At 35.4% G+C, this 22461-nt stretch overlaps 1 long non-coding RNA gene across 1 annotated transcript in view; it reads right to left on the bottom strand.

Annotated features, from left to right (window-relative positions):
• Positions 1-3548: 3548 nt before the first annotated feature.
• LOC145945291 (uncharacterized) overlaps positions 3549-22461 on the bottom strand; it is a 167194-nt gene continuing 148281 nt past the window's right edge. Inside the window, exon 4 of the long non-coding RNA XR_014426827.1 lies at positions 3549-3684. This is a non-coding gene — a long non-coding RNA (uncharacterized LOC145945291). The remainder of the gene's footprint in view (positions 3685-22461) is intronic.

Raw genomic sequence — 22461 nt, 5'->3', positions numbered from 1 at the left:
ATACATGGAGGGTCACTTTTCGTTCTCTCGCGATCCCCCAACCGGCCCCTTTCCTCGAGTTCTTTCCTTTTCGGCAAGCTGAAGGACCCTTCACCGGGGCGGCTTCTACCCTCGAAGCGCGTGAGACACTTCGCTTTTATGTTGACTTGAGCGTGTGTTGGGCAACTCTCTCTCGTGCACTGGGTGTCTTGAAAATGTGCACGGATTGACATCTAAAAAGGGATGTTCGTGCTGGTCTTGGTGAAAAAATGCGACGTTCTCCAAATGGGATAATAGTCTCTCTATAGATTTTAATTGTCGTTAATTGTCGCAATGAAATTGACTTGTTCTGAATTGAGTCGGCGATTTTTTGAACAGGAGAATGAGTGAATGCGTTTTTCCGATGCAATAGTTTCATTCCATGATTTTTATTTTGCGAACAAAGTTCTCAAAATTATATACAAATGATACATACTTGGGATAAAGTCTCATAAATATTTATTTACTTTTAGTTGCATATTTTTTGTAATGTAATTGAAAAATTAATTAAAATATTTTGAAAATGTGAAAGAAATTACGATCTTTTTTTAAATATTTTTATTCAAGGATTTTAAATGAAATTAATACATTAAAATCTGACATGTATAAATTATATAAATTTGCGCAATCTCTATATTCTTTAATGTTTTCTGTAAAAATTTGGAATCGATAAAATTAGGTCAGATACTAACAAACGACGACTTTGCGAGACACAGAATGTACCTCGTTAGTTGTAGTTTCTGCAAGTGATACGTACTATCTCGTTACGTTTTGATCAATCATACTCTTTTTCAAATAATGACGTTGCCCGGTAGAGGTAACAAAGGGGAAACCGCATGAAAGGCATCAAATTACTCGTGTGTACGAGCTCGTAATGACACAGGAACATGCTGCAGAATGGCCGAATTATCTCCCAATACATTGACGAGGCCATTGCATCGTTTCCCAAATCAAATTTTATTTCTGCCCATTAATCTTATAACGGATGATCTTGTTTGGGAAAATACGATAATAAATTTGATATTTGCGCACAATAAACCATATATAGTAAATAATTTTCCTTTGGCAATGTCTCGTTTTAAATGTAATTTGTATTAAAGTTAATTATCATTAGAGAAATATATATATCTAGAAAAATTATTTTAATTTCTACGTAAATAAAGAAATATTAGTGTGGAGGCAACATTCGATATTCTCAGTGAAGCTTTGAATTTGATTTAATTATTCTCCTGGATATTCTAGTCTTTATCTTGTCTAGAAATACTCGATCGTGATCGATCCTTATATAGTGTCTAAAAATGAAAATCTTACGCGATATATTTCTTGTTATTTAACATGTGGATCCTCTAAATATTCTTTATTAATTATATATAATTATTTTTTTACATTATACGATAGGAATAAAAGCTTCGAATTATTTAGAGAAATTTCATACCAATAAATAACATTTAATCACACAAATATAACATTTTTTTAGATTACGTATACAATAGTATTAAAGCAAAAGAAAATTAAAAATAAAATGGTTGATTAAATGTGAGGAATTGGAATTTAGTTAAACTGAAAGATCCGGGGAGGTAGATCGCTCATACAACTTTCCCAGAAGCAACTCGACTAGTCCACGATTATATTCCGCAATTCCGCTCGCAATAGTATAAGTTTTGCGCAATTCCATGTTATTCGATTACGCGCGGTCAGAAGCGTAACTCTCCGAAATTAGAGGAACGAAAGGATCGGCTCCCGGGGGGTCGTATTGCTGTTGATTATTTTTCATTTTCTGAGATCCTGTATACGTGCACGAAATCCACTTTCTTCTTCTACCTCTCTCTCTCGTATTAACTTTTTAAAAGTGTATATTGCAAATTTGTTACAAATCCTCTTCTACTCTTTCGATAACACGATCGAAACTATTTTGTTACCTGTTGCACAATTAAAAAAATTTGTTTTAATATCTAATATTTCCCCCATTTTCACAAAATCAAAAATTACAATATAATTTTTTCGTAAAATCTTTATTAAAATTATCGATCATAATGAGAAGCGCACATATTCGAAAACAACAAATGAATCGACTTAACAATCGAATTCTCTACGTCTCGGAATTAAAATTCCACAGCTGACTCTCTGCTACAACTATCTGACAATGAGGCTTTTTCCGTTACGCGTGCTACCAAGAGGCATGTCTTGGCGAATTAGCTGAAAGGCAATGGTGGGCAAAATGCTAATTTTTTTGCCGAACGAAAATTCCGCTCACGTATCGCACCGTTAACGAATCGGAAACCACTAATTAAAGTTACCGGAAGTCTCGATCGCGTTAGTCGCTGACGCTCTTTATGCCGCTTTTTACACGCTCCTCGTCGTTTTTTGTTCGTTCTCGAGGCTGGAAGTAAGCCAAGCGCGAATGTTATCGACAGATTTCGCTATGGGCTCGCGGCTCGAATATCGACGCGCGTAATATATCGAACAGTTTGCTTTCGCGTGTGGCGCAGTTTCGAAAAATCGCTACGACAATGCACAATATTATATCTTCGAAGCTAATTACGCAGAAAACACAATATTAAACAAAAATTTTAATAAATTTGTAAAATTCTAACACTTTTATACTCGTATTATAAAGAAATGTATATATACATATGTTGTATATCTTGTATAAATCATAATTAGAATTATTAATTACTCTGCTATAATATTATTTTTCTATCAAAAAGAATATTGCTGAAATATGGTTACAATTTTATTTCTTTATATATTTCAATTGTCATTTATAGAATAAAAATATTGCTTCCCGTCACTCTAATTTATCTGCATGCAATTCATGATTTTCGATATTACGTGCATCGAATACGTCAAGCGATAGAATTATTACAGTAATAGTAGCGAAAAGATAATTGATTTTGCAGAGATATTACAAACGTCGACTTTTCATTCTGCAATCAAATAAATTTTTATGCGAATATATTTCGTGTAATTATTTCATGTTACATCCAATGGCGTTTTGCGTGCAAGCATTGACAGACAGGTCTTCGAAAAGTATGCGCCGTGTGTATTTATCGTAATTAATAATTACAACGAAGACACGCTCGTCAAAAATACAGGAGAGATGAATAACAGATTGACAGGCCGCGACGTCGATCGCAGTGACATGCATGCGCGAGATATATCCGCCATTCGAATGTCGACAAAATTAATATGCCTGCCGGAGATAACGATTGTGAACTTCAACGAAATTATTATTAATAATTTATGCAAACGTAAAAGCCGAGCGCCGCTTTTAATCGTCCCTATCAACTCGTTACAGACACCGAAAGCATTAATTAAAACAAACGTTAATTTATATATCTGTTATCTCTAAATTCTGGTCGAGCGAATTATTTATCATAATTCTTTGATTAAATGTAAACAGACTTGAATATGAAAAACAATTATTTCACAGGTCATTAAAAAGTATTTCCTAATTTTTTATTTTTAATTTCTATATAAAACTGAATTTTTCAAGGTAATATTTTCAAATATAAAAGGAATTATTAGATTCATTTAGCTGAGCTGTTCATACAATCCTTTATTGTTTTTCGCTCACCTAGAATATTCTGTCTTGCATTTTGATGAGCACAAAGCTTATATTCTTTTAGAGGAATAATTATGGGAGTCATAACTCTTTGCTGTCTCCTGAAATGAGAAAAATCAAATTTTAGAGAAGGAATTAATTCATAGTTAGTAGAAATATATATTTTTATATCCTATGTGATTAAAATGAAAAATCCGTCGTTTTTTCCAGTCTCTCTTTAAATCTTAATAAAATTTTTTGCAAATGTCTCTAATAATCTTTACAGTAAAATGTTTTTAGAGATATCTATAATATATAAGATGATTTATACCGCAAAATTTATCATAAATCGCGCGGCCATAAAAGTAACTTACAGTTCTTCGTTAGAAACAGGTTTTGCGATAGGACCAAGAAAGCAGAAAGAGCGGAAAAAACGCGTTAAAGCATTTCATATAATGAAGACAAAAGCATGGTCGCGCAAGAGATTGTCAGTGAATTTTTTAGGGTCAACTCGTCACAATTAATTACATCTTCGTCTTGAAGGAGCGCTGAAAAATTCTTCTGTAAAAGATATTTCTCGTTCTCTCCTTCTCTCTTGCGAAAAAGGAACTTTATTATGCCGAGCGGAGTTTAAAAGTCAAAAGCTCTTTGCTCAGTTTCATAACGATTTATTTTAATTAAAGTATCTTTAAAACGATTACAGAGAACTGTTTTCCGGAGAACATTCGATTCTATATATAATAACAGTATCGAGCTTTCTTGATTGTTTTATGATTTAAGTCACAAACGTTTTATTTTCTCATTAATGAGCGGTATTGTTTTTATTTCTATTTTAAAAATAACAAGAGTTCGCTTTTAAGACGACAGATTCAATTTAATATGACAGAAGGTGCTAGGATGATAATTAGGTAAGATTGTAATTGCAAAAATAGCTTTGTTCTATATAGTGTTCGAATATTTTCTTGCTGGTTAATTAATTAAAACTTCCGTAGAGATCTCAAACGCATATTATCCGCACCCTGTCATTGCAGCTGCTCATCGACAAAGCCTTGAAGATTAGTATTGTAATAGTATATCCTTGGCTAAACCAACGGATACTAATTACTCACGTACTTTTAAAGTGCATTATAGTTTCATGTAGAGTATACGATTCACCGACCTCTCATCGGATTCTATCGCGATCATTAAGCATCTTGCATGAGGTTGACCAGAGAGACGATATATTTTTTTCTTCTTTATTTGAACCTTTTCGAGATTGAAAGTACCTACTCGCACGTTCTTTTCATTTTGCGCGAAATGTTATGCTCCAGAATTTTAATCAATCTCATAAGTCGCAACTAGTTTCACATTTCGCGGAACGGAATTGCGATGAATATCGAATTTTATCGTGACGGCGGAACTCACGAAGTGGAGTGCGATCTTTTACCTCGGCTTGTAATGAACTATACAGTTTATGCACGCGATTCGTTTTATTGTATTTTGTATTCTAGAAAATTGGATTGCATATATTTTATTCCAATGACATTTTATCAGCTGTTTTCCGATGACAGATCATCAGCTGATTTCGCGCGCAAGAGAGTTTATAATTTCTTATGGTTTTTTTTTCAAATACTTTTTCTCCAATCGTTTTATATTCCAGACTTCAAATTTTCTCGTAAAGTATAATCAATTTAATGTTTGTCGGAGAAATCTTAATCAAATTCTAATACATCCTGCGTAATTAAATTATATATTACGAATGAATAAAAAGGAGAGCTAATTGGAGAGACATGCATATATAGTTACCCGGAAATGAAACTATTTTCTGCGCGCAGGCGTCGGGTGCGCGTTTAAGAATTCAATGTTTCACGACTCAGAAAATAAAAAGAAAGAATTGAAGAGAGAAGAAAGGTGGCTTGTGAGAGAATGGGCGCGCGAAAATTAAGAAGGAGAAAAAAAAAGGGAGAAAGGCTCGCGGATTCGCGTTTGCACTCGCGCTTTAGAGGGTCACGTATTCGGCCGGAACTTCGCTCCTTAGGTCTAATTGTTACTTAGTTTTAATTGTAGCCGTCTGCGCGCGCGTTGCACATAAGTGGCCTGGCGGCCGTTTGTTTCTCTTTTGACGTCGCGAGAGAAGAGAGAGAGAGAGAGAGAGGGAGGGAGAGAGGGAAAGCGATCGCGAATCCTTGCACTTGCGCGTGTATTAAATTGAATTAATTTCGCCCTCTCATTCCACCGGTCGTTACCCGGGACGAGATAATTAATTGCCGGTTCGCATGGCGGTCGATAAATAAATCTTTTTAAAGCGGAAACTCGCGTGCGACCCAATAATGTCCGATGTTTCATAAACGAGCTCACCATTGCCATTTATTAATTGTTGTGTATTATAAAATATTAATAGCAGAATTTAAAAGATTTATTGAGAATAAATAAGAATAATATTCATCTATATTTTCAAGTAATATTCAATGTAATATTATTTGGAGGATTATGAAGATATTTTTTATACATAATATTCAGAGTTGAATTTTGAATAATATAAAATCGTTTAAAAAATATAAAAATTTGTAAAAATATTTTTATATTTGCAGACACAATATTTTGTATAACATGTTAGAAATTAATTTTGATGAAATTATCAGCATGTATAATCATACTTTATATTATTATCATTTTGATTACTACAAAATATCTATAAATAATAATATTTGCCAAGAGAAAGTTGGGAGAATAGGGGATTAATTTAGTTTTTCGTGAAAAAAAGATGTATAGAGAAAGTAAGAGAGATTGTATATTACGCTTCGATTCAGTTAATAAGAAAGTTCAGTTATGTTTCCGCAAAAAGAGAGCGCGGTGGTTACTGGATCATCAAATTGATGTCCAAAAGTATCATCAAAATCAAACGACGGTTCGATTAAGGCGATGAGAAAAAGGGAGCTTCAGTCGAAAGCTCAAGGGGGCGAAACGGAGGATGAGAGGAACAGCGGGGCACAAAAGAATTTTGCATGTCTGATTACTTAGAACGGAGGAGGCCTTTTGTAACTTTCAGGACGTTGCTTCTTCGGGGAATCATTCGATGTCTCGGCGCATCTTTATTGGAGGATCGCGTCGAAATCTTTGTTATGATATTACGAACAAATGGAACAAAGAGCAAAATAATCTTTAGCGATAATGAGAATCTTTATACATATTGGAGGAAATATCAATGTTGCGAATTTTTTTAAATCTGGTTTGTCTGATATCTTTTTAATCTAGTTGTAAAAATATTTCCATCTGCTTGCTTCTATAAAAATCACATCCGTTAATCGTAAATGGATTAATCGAGGCGTTTATTATAAGATCGCGCGATGCCCTCCGTGATTAACAGCCAGTCGGTCGGCAGAGAATTTACAAGTCAGCAGAATGCGCTTGCGGAAGTTATCACAACGTTCGATGATAAGGTCCTACTACTGTCTATTCATTCATCCGTTGTATGTTAGTTATTTTCTTGCTTCCTTCCTTCCTGGGCCTTCCAGTCTCGGCCCGGAGATGGTTGAAAACCACCGGCTAAGGTTGTCATATTGCCCCCGCGATTTCGCATCTGAAATTCAAATGGACGACGCGCGCGCCATGACTTTCAAATCTATCGATTAGCGCGGATAGCATACTGCAGGGAGATACAAATTCTCCGCTCGAGATGCCGGCGCATATTTATGCACCCGGTGCAGCGCGGCGGTGTGATATACTTCGATGAATAATAGACCAGAGAGAGATCTGTCTAATCCGATGCCCCGCTCGCGCGTCTTGATTTGTTAGCTGTTTTTATCGCCGATCGAAGATTATACATTTCGCAAAGAATATAGCGCCTTCGCGCAGCTCGATTCTCTTGCATGACCAATTATAAGGAACTAAATAGGAATTTATTTGCATAAATACAGTTTACAAGCAAGTTTACGAGCTTACGATTAATTGGAATATGCAAATAAAACTCATAAAAATTTGTACATCCTAAACATATTAATTTTGTATTATCGTACAATCTTTATTTTTAAAAAACCATTTAATTCGACAAACTGTTACGAATCAATATCATTCGCATATCTTTAAAAAATTCTCAGGCTCTAAAATATCAAAGTACTAATAATTGTTGTAAAAATAAATATCAAAGTGTCTTTTTATCGGATCCACATCGTAATAAAAATACTTTCTTATGACTTTGACTCGCGAAAATAATTTTTAATACTCTTTTAAACTAATTCAAAATAATTTCAAGCCACACTTTTCACAAACGTAATTACCTTATGACGGGCATGTGATCAATAAAGCGCATTTCTTAGCACGTCCCTGCGCTCGAAGGCGAGCTTCAATGCAACGCTGCATACGTTTAGCTAAATTACACTCCATATACACCGTTATTATTTCACGGATGCCGCTGATGCGGCCTCTCAGGTCTGACGCCTTTTTCTCATCTCCCTCGCTCTCCCTGGACCCCTTCGTCTCCAACTATGCCTGAAGCTCTCTCGCCGTGGCCCGACGAAAAAGCGGCAGATCACGTACCGCGGTAGGTAGGTAGGTAGATACGTACCTGCTCGTATCACTTCTTGATTGCGCGCAACGTGGGTGAAAAAATGCGCGCATGCGAGCGCCGATGCATGCACAAGGCGGTGTGACGAGTAAATATTATCATATAGCTCGCATACGTGATTCACACACGGCGCGGTGTGCCGTTAACTCTCTCGAAAAAAGTGGTCGCATTTGAATCCGCGTATATTTTATTTCTTTCTTTTAAAAACACATACATACAATATATTATATGTGCGCGCGCAAAAAAAGATCGCGGTTTAATCTTCTCAAAATATCTTAACACGTTTATGAATGTAAAATGATTTGATTTTTTATTTTTACTTCCCCCCCCCCCCCCCGATAATAGTATTTTGGAAATTGAATAGAATTGCTTATAATATCTTCATTTAATATTGGAATAAAATGTCTGAGAGCTTAAATAAAAATTTCGTGACTTAATATAATATTTTGTCAATTTTATATAAGTAGTATAGAAACACTTCTTATGCGAAAGAAGTAACACTTTCCGCTAAATAAATAAAATATTGCTAGTAATACTTAAAAAGATTAAACTGCTGTCCAAAAGATTATCATGCGACACAGAGAAAGGAGGAAATAAATATACAAAAGAGAAAAATATAAATGCAAGAGACAGAAAAAGAAAATGTTAGGAAAAATGTAAAGAATTACACTATTCAAAAATTATCTTTATTAATGGGTCAAAGTTTGCAGAAATTATGCAGCGACGACGACTGTAAGAATGCTATACCTGAGCGCATTTTTCTTCAAAAAAGTTTTACTGCGCGTGAATTATATTTAACGCGAAGACTTTTGCAGAAATTGTTGCCTCGCGAAAATTACTTTATTTCTTTGGATCTTTATTCAAGAAATATTATCTAAATGTATATTATAAAATAGTATAATAATATATATCCGCGTAATTTCTTTAAGTAACAGCTGGCTGCTCAGTAAAAAATGAACAACGTTTATTGACAAATTTAATTAGTAATTTAATAATTTAATTATGAAAACAATTTATAATATAATAATTTAACCATTGAAGCTCATTAATGATTCATTAAGTCGATTAAGAAATCTCTTCTTTAAATCAAGGTGTTAATTTATGCACTCATCAGAAGGATATATGATAATATATCAGGCCAATATACATGATAATATATCAAGCAATGTACATGTTTATATTCCAACCCAATGATTAAACCTCATCAGGATAACACCGATTAAGAGGGGCTGAATTCTTCCAGCCAATCCTCGCAGTTTTTATCTTTGGATTGGTATGCCTCGATGCTGTTGCATAAATTAACCATAATTACAGTTTATACATATTATCATTATAATGCTCCATCGAATTACACTTTATTAGTATTATTATTTCGCGAGTTCTCGTTCTGCTGACGCCCTTATTCTTTCGAACAGCAAAACAAATGCAGATCATCGCATCATCTCTTATGCTAATATAATCGTATTTCTTTGTTGTAACCGCGCATTGTTTTATTTTTATTTTTTTAAATACATATATATATATATATATATGTTTGATATATTCTTAACTTCTCTTATATAAATTTAAACCTTTAGCCGTTATAACCCACGAGGAAACGCGCTTTGCTGAAGCACCCTGTATATTGAAGTGGAGATGGCTCCGGTCGATCGAACGTGACAAATAGTGCCATTGAAGATAATAGAATTTACGATCGCGTTATATCTCCGCGTCTATTGTTTCCGCGACGCCGTTCCGCCCGCTGACAACTGCCGTTTTTCTTCGTAGCATCCGCAATCACTCAATTACGCGTCGCGACTACTAATCCTTATAATTCATGTAACCCATCTATCCATTGTCCATATCATTGCTATCGAAATGCAGTATATGTAAATCGCGTTATGTGCAAAATACTTGCCTTTAATATTATAAAGATTTTATAAAAATAATTATTTTTGTGGAACAATTAAAAAGAAATTATAAATTGATGCAAATTATAGATAGTTTCAAATGTATCTCGTTTAAATAAAGCTACTGGACAAGACATAATTATTGTATAGCGAGGTAAATTTCATAAATTTCAGGCATTTAATATTCAGTACAAGAATATAATTCATTCTACTGCTGATTTTTGTTTATTATACTATTTTTTTACACGAAAATAAATATGTTCGTATAATTCCTTGTTTTCGGTGGAGTTTACTTTTCCTATATAAACGAATGGCAAATATATTTAAATTGATCTTCACGGCTAATTAAAATTTATTCCAGTATCGGTTTTTGCGCTATATTTCTACAGTCAGATACGACAAGTGTTTTAATATAAATTTTACGTAACTGTTGCATCTAAAACAGAATTTCACACTCGAATTTTCCTGAATATGAATTTGCGGATCATCGATCGTTTGGAAATTCGATCTGTTTGGAAAACAGTCTCGCTTCCATAATCCATCGCGCGATATTAATTTTCAAATCAATTCTCATTGTAATTAATGCATTTAATTCCATTAAATATAATCATTTGTAGCACATAGCTTTTCTATAATTAATTAATATATTGTGTGCAATATAAGGTATTATTTTAATTGTCAAAGTGCTACCATTTTATTTTGCATCGAGATATTTAATCTTAAAACATATATAAATATAAATATCTTTTTAATATAATTGTCATAAGTATCTAGAAGAATTTTTCAAGTTCTTTTCTTTTTGAGTTTTTAATTTTGTATGGAAAAAAAAACAATGTAACTAAAAATGATGCTACAATTATTATAACAAAATTTATTTACTCTCTAAAAAAATAAAAATCGTGAAAATTAGATAAAAATATTTAAACAAATTTTTTTTATAGGTATATTATGCCATATTTATGACATATATGACAAATTATGGTACTGATATACACATCTCATTACACAAATCTGTACTATATTTAAAAAAACGTTTAGAATATTGTCAATTTTTTGTGACTCTAAATCGTATCAAAATCTCTTAAGAATAGCTAAAAGATTATAAAGAAAATTGAATAAGTTAAATAAAATGCGTTCGCAATTCATGAAAAATCACGCAGTGGTTTGCGCGAAACGACACTCCAGGGGCCCGACAGGCCCATCCCTGAGTTATGCCATGAGATGGATAGCCTGAGGCCTGCGGTGAGTAAATTACAAGGTAAGACGGAACGCCGACTCTCCCTCCTGATCCCTTGTCCTCCTCCTTCTCCTCACGCTCTCTCCTATCCTACCGTCTCCATCGTGTTTCTGCAAGGGGTCCGAACGTCCCACGAGCATCCAACACTTTGGGCCCCGCTATGATACACCTTCGGCGTAGCTACTGTATTGCGAGATATACTCGATGTTCTTCGTTCGGTCTACTCTTCTCTCTCTCTCGTTTCCCTTCGTTCAATACCTTTTTCTTCTTCCTTTGCACGTTCGCTTCTTCTGTACTTTCTTCCGTGGTGGATCTCGACGAACACTTCTTCATAGTGCTCGTGATGTGTAAGAAAGATGAGTTTTATTGCGGTATGAGAGGAACCATTAACCCCTTTATGCGTCGTTGTTTGTTTATTAATGGAATAGATCGTTCATAAAATGAAGGAAGCGAATTTATTATTCGATGGATTCGTTCAGGATTTTTTAACGGTGGATTTAGTTTCCTGTATATTAAAGACGAAGACATTTTTGATACGTTACCGCCATTAAAAGATTCTGTCTCAATATACATGTAAATTAGATGGACATTTACAAGGTTTTTAAATCACGATTTTTTTTAAATAAATATTTTATATAACAGTTTATGTGTGCGTGATAAAAATTAATATTTATTATTGACGATCAACACATATGTGTGTCATTAATTAGCGCAACAGTTAATGGTAGGCGCAATAAATTTCTGATCATTACGTTAAAGAAAAAAAAATAATATAAATTCTTAATAAAATACGCTCTGTCCATTCATCTCGATATTGCGAACGTCCAATAAACGACACGCATCATAAAGACGTCACGAGCGTCGCATTTATCGGGCGCGACGAAATACGCGCGCGCATTACTGCAACCGCGTTTGCGGACAGATGTCGAATTTTTCCCCTTGGCCCTGTTGCGGATTTTCCACGCACGTGGCACACAGGCCGCACACATGTGTCGCCGATAACGACCATTAACGGACTGCCGAAATTTTCCCGATCCGCGCGAGTATGAGGGCATTGCGTCGACGGATAAATAAGTGGCGTCGCGCTGTTTCCAGCGTCGAATGCCGATGCTGAATTTGCAGTTTCGGTTATAGCGATATTAAGAGCGTTCTACTCGACACGAGAAAATATCCCGCTCTCTGTTTGACTTTATTTCGCAGATAATTTTTCTCTTTGGAATTCACGTTTGCTCGCGATTATAAATTAAGCATAAAAATCTGAAGAGAATTTTACTTTATCTCGATCTATCATTAATTGAAGAGGATGTAAAATTCATAAGCTATTAATTTATTTTGGCATATTTTGTGATTTTTTTTGTCTATGATAAGATCTAATACATGCAAAATAGAGATGTTCAACATAAATGAAACTAGACAAAACTTAGATAAATCACGATGGTGATCATTCATATTTGTTCATAACATGATTAATACTAAATATGAAATCATATTAATTAGCAATTAGTATGAAAGTTATTACGTATCATTCTCGTGATTTGTTAATTTCGATTTCGGCGTACTATGCGTCGCAGTCGAGCACAGCGCGGCCGAATTACGCAAGTTTGTTAATTAATCGCGTTATAGATAACCGCATCAAAATTTCGCATCGCAGGTTAAGGGTTAATTGCATTCGCACCAGTCGACGCCGCCGTCGCGGCTAAGTCCTTTACGCCACTCAACTGTATGGCAGACGCCAGATTTGCAGCTTCGCAATTTCCACGTGTAACTGCGCAATTACAACTTACCCTCTCTTGTCTTCCTACTCGGCAGACGTAATTTTGCAGCCAAGAGTCGCGATAATTGTTATAATAATTTTAAAAAAATGCACTTTCTCGCATAAGATGATTTTGCAAGATGCAAGACGCACAGTCATAAATCTGATAAAGATCAATGCAAGCTTTTTTTAAATACATTTTGAAAATAATTGGCTCCGATGAAATTAACATTTATAGGATATTTTAATTATTAATATATGAACAATATTAATTAAAATAATGCAGAATTGTTGTTCGATAAATTTATGAATTTGGAGAAAAAATTTTTTTTATTTGTATTGTTACGTTACACATGATTATATTTGATCGAAAAGACGTGAATGGCTTTTGGCAGATACGATTCGAACTGGAAATTCGGTAAGATAGATTCGATTCGATTTGATGCACATGGAATTGCGTGTGCGTGACTGCACGAGCAACGTTAATTATGCATGCGCGCTGTTAATTTCGCGCGCCTGATTTGTCTCCCCCTCGCAATGAATTTCGCACGGTGCCAGTGTTGTGGATTGCGAGCGTCTTGCTTTCCAGACAGGAATCCGCTTCGTACATGGATTTATGCGACGTTCCCCTACAGGCCGACATTTATTTCCTGTACACAGTTAAAAATTCTTCAGAGAGCATCTCGTAAGATTTATTATTACCATAAATTTGCAATTACGTTTTTAATTAAGCTAATGAATCATTTTTATTGATATATATAATTTTTTGCGGCGATGTGTTTTGGATGATTTCGCAAAATTTATAATTAGATTTCTTCTTGTCTAAAAAATGTTTGAACGTAAGTATATACATATGTATTATAATTTATATATGTATATAAATAAATACGTAGAAAAATATTTTATAAATAATATTACTTAAAAAATTATAATATGCGCTTTTTAACTGATTTCGTAATGCAGAGATAAGAGGAGAGATAAATGTTTTGCATGTTCGCGCAAAGTGAATCGTTTCGATCGAGCTTATCGCGAATGGCGGGCGATTTCCGCGAGCTATGAGCGTGAGGGGCCTCATTAGCGTCCCTTTTTATTCATTCCAGAGAACGATTTCCCATGTTGTCCCTCGGAACGGAAATGGCGAGAGTTCTCTTATCGCGGTTCCTTCCTGCTCGCGTAAACTAACCGTGCAGACTACTGTCAGTCCTCCGGAGTTGCGACCTTGCGCATTCCATCTCTTTGAAATGCAACTCCTGACATACAAATGAATAGGTACAAAAATAAACGCGACATTAGTTAGGCGAATTATTAATATCATTATAAAATTATTTAGAAATATTTGCTTATATATTTTTTTTTATAAAATTTTCTTCCGTATAATAATATATTTTTTCCTTCATGATTCATTTTTAATTATTAGGACGATGTGCAATTTTATCCCATTCAGTTAATTCTTAAAATAAAATATTCCTATCAGTTAATTCTTAAAATATAATAAGGTATTAAATGAACTTTTCTCATCTATTCCAAACATGATGATTCAGAAATGAACGGCGAGTTCTGCGAGTGTAAACCGCACAAGAGTTATTGGAATTTGTGACCTTCGGCGAAGAGCGAGGTGGAATTTGTAATGCATCGTACTTTTGTGTCCACGCGTGGGCGACGAAGGTGCGTGCCGTCGTGAGCGTGTCGGGGCAGTTACGAAAATAAATTCATTTACCCAGACGGAATGAGTTGCGTATCGGAGAGAGCATATTACGAAATGCTAAATTAATTTTTGAAATTGAAAAACTGCATGAATGTCGAGGCAAAAATACAATATCATGTATTTTTTGTTATCTGTAATCGTTTTAGCAAAGAAATAATTTTTCTACGCTAATCTCTTTCTTTTTCAATTAGCTGAATTATATTTTAAAATATAGAGTATCCGAAAAAATTGTTTTTTACTGAAGTTTTCTTTTCGAAAAATTTTATTTTTATTGTGCTAACAACACTTGTCCGCAGTTCACGAGATATAAAGCGATCTATGTAAAGAATGAATGACTTTTTAAAAATATTTTATTGTAGACTAGATGGACGAAATTTGGTACTATTGTGCGGTAGAAATGCGCAAGCGGAACTCGCACTGACATCAAGTCGGAGGAAGTTAGATCTTAACTCAGGGGGGAGGGATTTAGTGGGTTCATGCCCCACATAACCTCGGGTACGCGAAGGCGTTTTCCCCTCCAGCACTAGGCAAAAAAAAAAAAGAAAAAAAGAAGGTAGAACAGATACATATACTATATTATCAGCTTGTATTTAGTTGGCGCATCAAGTCGCTTGCTTTGTGTTATTATACATGTCTCTGCATTATGCGCCTTAATGCAACCAAAGCCGAAGAAATACGTCCATTCGGATCATTTGAAATGCCGACGTGTCACGAGCAGAGTCACACCACGTCATAAATTCATCGATATTATGTCCGATTAGCATACCAAAAGGGTCATATGATTCATCGAGCGACGTCTTCGAGCACCCATCAAGTGCAACGTCGAGATTTAAAGTTTTGAACGAATCTTTTGTCAGATTACAATTGATAACTCTTTGCAACGCGACTAGTAACTATAACAAAGCGATGTAGTTATCATTAGTGAAGTTCTATGATATCAAAATTTGCAATAATTTTAGATAGTTAATTTTAAAACAAGTACATAATTTCGAACGAAGCATCGTTCTGTGAATGAGTCTCTCTTTCTCTCTCAGAATGTATATTTTCGTTTGTTTGCAAGCGGCATCACATGGTTTTGTTGTTCCGCGTACTGCTTTGAAAAGAATTCTTTTTGAAACACCGTAATTAATACAGCTCGATGCAACGTTGCGTTCGTGTCTCATACGCTCCGCTAAATATCTGACGGCCTATGCCGAACAAGGTCCTTGCCAGTTCTCGCCTGATTCCGCGTCTTTCTGCTTCATGCCACGTTTCTTTTTCATTTCGACGAAAGTCATTCCGTCGGAAGGGAAGCAACGCGGGATACAAAGTGCTGCCACGTAATTGGAAACCCTTGAATACCGGTCGAGACTGTCTCCATCATTCTATGGCACGAAATGCACGAAAATATTTTAGTTTCTCTAGAAGCTAATGCGGCTTTGATATATAATACTTACAGAATGATTTAGATAGCATGTACCATTAGATAGATATATAAGTGTGTATGTGTATAAATACATATTGATGTTGAGAGGAAATTATAATACATATAAGTATATACTTATTTTCAAAAATTAGACAAGAGCGATGATAAAGAAAATTATGAAGAAGATATTTAATTATACATTTGCCAAATTATCCGAAACATTGTCAGTATTTAAATATTATGAGATAATAGATGGATAATATTCTCAATTCTGCCATTATCTATCATTGTATTTATATGATCACATCGAGATATATCTAATTTAACTTGCAGATTTTTATTTATAGGAAAATATTAAAGAGAAATTGTATACGTAAAAAATTTTAATATAAAATTATGTGTTATTTACACCTGCGTTTCTATTACTTTTTCGATTTTACGAAGTTTACAATTTTCATTTTCTGCATCTTATTGTTAGATATATTAATTATATCTAAAAAATTTGACAATGGACGATGAATGATGATGATTGTTATCAAAATTCGTTATAAAATTTCACGCTTTGAGAATGAAATCAATAATCGTGACTAACGAAAAACGCGTCGTGTAAACGTGCCAATCGCAGATGTTATCCCTCGGCAGAATTACCGGAAATCCTTGGAATCGTCATTGATCGCTGCTTTGTGCGAAACAAGCGTGACGTATCGAAAAAAAAGCCGAATTGGAATACATGGGTGCCGTCAAAAATTTCATATACACTTTTACGAATATATATACTATATAAAGAGTAGGTATTATCAAACTTGTGTACTTGATAATAACTATTATTTTACAAAAATTATTAATTCGCGAAATATTTTTTCATCGAACTTTTTTCTCCTTTTCGAAATAGAAACACTGCATCTTCTTGTATCTTTTTAAAATGTGTACATAAGCATTATTTTATATTAATACATTGCTCTCTTGCATAATAAATATTTTGCTTTACTTGCATTATAAAATTCAGGATTTTTAAAATAAAATTATTTCGTAAAATTATGCTTAACAAGCAGATGCGACTATATCATTCAAGCGGCGCCCATGGTCGAGTGAACATGCGCGGCCAATTTCGTGGATAGGCCGTCGGCTTTATCGAATTAGAAAAAGCTGCGTCGCTTTCCGCTTATCCACATAAATCTGCAGAAAGGCCACGGTCATCCCGCATGGTCACGCTGACGTCGCAGAATCATCCTCTCTTTCGGTCCAGCGCGTGCCGTGTCTCTTCCCCGACTAGCCACGTGCGTGTTATCAAAAGGCGCTCTGTCGTAGTGCTACAGGAGCTTTCGCTTTGTCGATTCACGAGGGATGCTTCTGATAATCTGATATATGTACGGATGCTGTCGGACGGATATTTTTCAGTTACGGAATATTTGCCGGTCACAGATGCGATAGAATTTTAAATTTCAAAAAATTCTAAAGCTTCTTTTATTAAAATCATTCTTTTTTAATTTTGAAGAGATAAATCATGGAATTTACATCGTTGCGTTTATATAGAACGTTATATTATATTAATGGAATTTTTTAACGTTTCCGCGCAAAACTGTAAAAACATTTTTTTTTCTTGATTAAACGTTATTATTTCATTTTCGTATCACCCGTTAATAATTAACATTTGTTTATTTTTCACTTTTATTTGTTGACTCATGTATCATGCAAGAAGCGTTTTTTACACGTTATGACCGAGAATATTAATAATCTTACTTTATCATCAGTTATTGGACGATCGGTCGCGCAATATCTTCTGAGCGCGTCCTGAAAACCGTAGTGTTGGCGCGTATAATCGACGCACCCTCGACATCGTCGACAGAGGAAGGGGTGGAATAAGGGCCGTTCATAATTGCCAGTGCATTGTGGATATTAATTTAGTGGCTCGTTCATATCGAAAGTAATATCGACCGCCCTGACCAGCGAAAGTCTAATAGAAGTCCCGAGATGAGTTACTGCCTTTAATTTCCCGATAATAGGGAGCTCCGACAGCCCTCCCGACCACCATCGTCCGTCCATCCCCTTTCGTTCTCTTTGTCTATTACTCCTTCCAACTCGTCGGTCCTCGCGATCTTCTCTTCTCCCCTTCTTTCGTCCTTTCTTGTACCCTCGTTCAGAGTCTATTTCCTTTTCTTCCTTCTTTTCCCTGTTACTGATACTCTCTTTCACTCTTCGGCTGTTTTCCGACTACCACTTACATTTTCTCGTTTTCCCCGGTGTCTTGTCTTTCTTGGTTTTTTTTTCTGGTTTACCGATTATAACTTCTTCTGTAATTTACTTCTTTCTTTCATCTCTTTCTCATTCCTTCCATGTTTAATTTCTCGTTTTTTCCGTCTTTTTCATGTTCGTTTTTCTTTTTTTTTTTGTTCTTTTATTTCTTCCTTTTTAATTCTTTAATTTGTTTTCTTCACCTTTTTCTTATTTTTATCTTTTATACTATTCACTTTATCCACGCTTATGCGTCTGTTTTTTTTGTTTTCATTTACGTCTCTTCCGTTCTCATCTTTCTTGGGATTTCTCCTTTTCTTTTTCTCCTGCCTTTATTTCCTCTGTGTACCAAGAAACGTCATCCTCAGCAACAACGGAGCGGCCGTCGTCCTACTTCGCATCCCGCGGGTACCATTGCGGAGTAGGCGGTTCCGGAATTGTTCTCTGATAGTTTCCGTATGGGGGATACTCGGGGCCAGTAGTTAACTTCGCGGCCGGGGCCCATTCATTCCCGCAGAACAAGTATTTTATCGGCGAGCTCGCAATAACCCCGTCGGACATTTATCAGAGAACTATGCCGATCGGCGTCCCCCGCGGAATTGTTGATCGGTAATTGTGCAGCAGACTTATATCTCGCGCGCCGTCTTCGCAAAGATCCTTTCTTTTTCTTCCGGATGGAAAGATAAATTATTTATTTTACTTGCGGTTGCCAGATCTTTCCATGGTACAAGGTGCTTTTAATAAAATCTGAAATTGATATTTTTTAAAACATTTTTTTCCTCGTTATATACATATTTTATTTTATTCTTACATTACTCATTACTTAAAATAAATTTTCGAATATTAACGGAATACCTTCTACAGTTACAGAAGATCTATAGATAATTGTTCGTTCGATAATAGTGCATGGAAATCTATGCTTTATGGAAGTTATGTTATAAAAATGTGAAAAAAACTACGACGGAATTCGTGATTATTTTAAAATTAATTCTACATGAAATTTGATATAAACTATGAAAACTTTTTCAAGCCGTTCTTTACTGTCGATATTCTTTCATTGTAAATTCGAATTACAAATTTAATAATGTACGAAAGAGAATTATTCAATCGCTCGCATAATATTGAAACTGCAGAAAATATACAGACGTACATTTTATTGAACAAGCAAAAAATCGTACAAGACTCTTGGTTGTGTGCACATATCACGTGAATTATCATTATCTAAAATTAATTAAATTACGAGTATTTATTCACGATTGAATATCATTGTATAAACATTTTATCAGCGATATAGAACTACAATATAGCGAAATAAAAAACTTGTTATAAGAACTCCAAGATATATATTTTGCATTCCTCCGTATAGAATTATCTATATTATTTGTAGAAAAATGCAGTGTTTTGGTATTTAAATATATACAATTTTATTCGTATAGAGAGAGACTAGGCTCCCTTTTTATAAAATTTAGTCTCAGAAAACTCTTCATTTACGGCAAAAGAATATATGGTAGTTCTCAATGATTTCCTTCGCAATTCGATCGCTCTAAACTCTGGAGAATTTGCACATGTTCCTAATCACCCTCTGTATCGGATGAGAATGGTGGACTCGGATTACGGAAATGGGATTGCCGTCGTCGGTTTGGAACATAATGAGCTGCCGGACTAATGGTTTCTCTACGAGAGAAAGAGAGAGAGAGAGAGAGAGAGAGAGAGAGAGAGAGAGAGAGAGAGAGAGAGAGAGAGAGAGAGAGAGGCGAAATCGCACATCACACCGAAAATATATTTTAAACTCACCAGGCCAATTATGCGTAATTCAGTTCCGTGCCGAGTTGCCGTACGTTTTCACCCTTCTCTCCTTCGCCGCTGCTTCGTCTGCTCTTGCGAGGGCGAAACGGCGTTAGCTCTCACCTTCCTAATCGTTTTAGTTTACGCATACACGCCTGCTGCTCGCTCACGCATGAGCGCCGAAAATCATTACGCGGTGCGAAACTGTTCGTTTCCGCCGTCGTAAGACGCAAGCGTGTGGAAGGCGCAAAGCTTGCATTTTGCGGAGGAGGACTTTCGGATGAAATGCACCGCCCTGATTTTTGCACTTGTGCAAAATTCTTCTAAGGAGGAATTCTTTTTCACATAATCCAAAAATTGTACAAAGCGTTGCACCGCTTGGAGAATTTTTGCAATCTTATACCTCCTTTTATCTCGATTTTCGAATATCTCGAAGACGTCAATTGTTCAATAGTGCAAATTTTATTGTATCGCGATCAAATTACACTGCTTCGTTTCGATATGAATGATCGTAATGTTATAACTATCTTGGCCGTTTATAGTCTTCCTTTCGCGAGTCTTCAAAATTCTCGCCCTTATCGTACGTTACGAATCCAGCCCTTCTCGAGCTCATCGATGATTATATCGCGAAATTGAAATAGAATTGCCAATTAATGTGACTTTAATACTTTTCGCGTGAGTTTTAAATTTTACGCGAAATTTATCATTGCTTTTTCTATTCATTTGACAGCTACGATTTTCCAAATTTATTCCAGCGATTTATTTGTCGAGTCTAATAGATAATCCCTTGCCTATAAATAATCGAATCCTATTAAGTTTCGTAGCACAGAGTGGGACTTCGACACGCGAGAGCCGAGTCCTGATCGTTTTCAACTAAGCATAAAGTCGATATCTGTCGGTCCCGAGACCCGTAATTGCGTTCGCACAATGCGTACACGCAAACGTCATCGCCTGTACGTACATGATAATGGTCTTCGATCCTAGGAACTATCGGTTTACAGCTTACCTACATGCCAAGCGAATAGGACATCGGTATATTCGGCGATCCCGTGCACTTTGATCGGCATAATAAGAGCAACATTCTTATTAATAATGTTCTTTCTCTTTCCAAAGATAGTTCCAAGATATTTGCAAAACAGCTGCTTTAATGTCATACTTTGTATAATTTCATTCTCTATTAGAGTGTAGTACTTCGATAATTATATATATATATTTTTTTTCATAAGAAAAATATGATTTTTATATAAAATATTTTATAATCTAACGATGATTCTCAAATGCTAAAACAATTTTATATGCGTACTCCGACATTATGAGATATTTTTTTTCTTTTGTATTTTTCTTGTTGAAAGAAGAAAAGAAAGAAAAACGTGTTGTCCGACATGACTAGAAGTCTGATATTTTCAGCATTAATTGCGAGGGAGAGGTGATTGCCCGATTCGCTCCGTAGGCAAACTCCCGCTCGGGAACAAACAACGCGAATGTCTCCGTGAAATACTGAGGAAGTTCCGCGCCGTTATAACCCGATAAGCTCGTATTTTCTCGAACGCCAGATCCGACGCACCCCTTACGAGCGCGCGCCATCATTCATACATCGTCGATTACCCAAAATAGATTTAATCAGCAGGGCATTTTCGCAGCCGCGAGAATATATATCGTTTCCCTTCCCGCCGCCCCGGTTTCTCTATGGTCCCGTTCGATCATGACGAATCGGTGAGATCGGCCGCATATGCATCCGTGCGAACGCAAACACACGACTCCCGCTGCGTCGATATTAAATGGCACATCGATACGTCATCAAAATCGCGCGGAACAGAGGACGTATATGAGTATTTCTATATAACTACAAAGGCGGACGTTTCGTTCACCTCGGGGGTTAACTGAATATCCCATCGTTATTAAACGGTAGTCCAGACACGCATTGATAAGTTACCGGAATTGTGGAGCATGCGGCGAGTGATGCTATTTAATTGTAATAATAGCCATTCCAATTACGATGGAATTATTAAATGCATCGTCATGTTATCGAAATCGTCATTAGTGGAGAACAACGTACATGATCATGTCGCAATTAGCTGTAATCTCATGGTGTATAATTATGCCCAACTATAAAATCTAGTAGATTTTAAAGAGTGAGATATAGTATATAGAGCTTAGTTGGGAGAAAAAAATCACAATCTTACACTAGAAAAATATACGCGGTACTAAAATTAACTACATGTTACTAAATTATAGCAAATAAACTTTACATGTCTGGATTATTACGTTCTGAGATGCCTCAAAATATTTCAAATATAATGCAATCATATGATCGTTCATGTGTGAATAAAAATTTTTTGAAAATTTGCGT

The sequence above is a fragment of the Prenolepis imparis genome, unplaced genomic scaffold, assembly GCF_030444845.1.
Source record: "Prenolepis imparis isolate NDT839.2.m4 unplaced genomic scaffold, iyPreImpa1.0 SCAF_1, whole genome shotgun sequence".
In the NCBI taxonomy this organism is placed as follows: domain Eukaryota; kingdom Metazoa; phylum Arthropoda; class Insecta; order Hymenoptera; family Formicidae; genus Prenolepis; species Prenolepis imparis.
The sequence above is the reverse complement of the archived record's forward strand: the minus strand, read 5'-3'. Positions and strand labels throughout refer to the sequence as shown.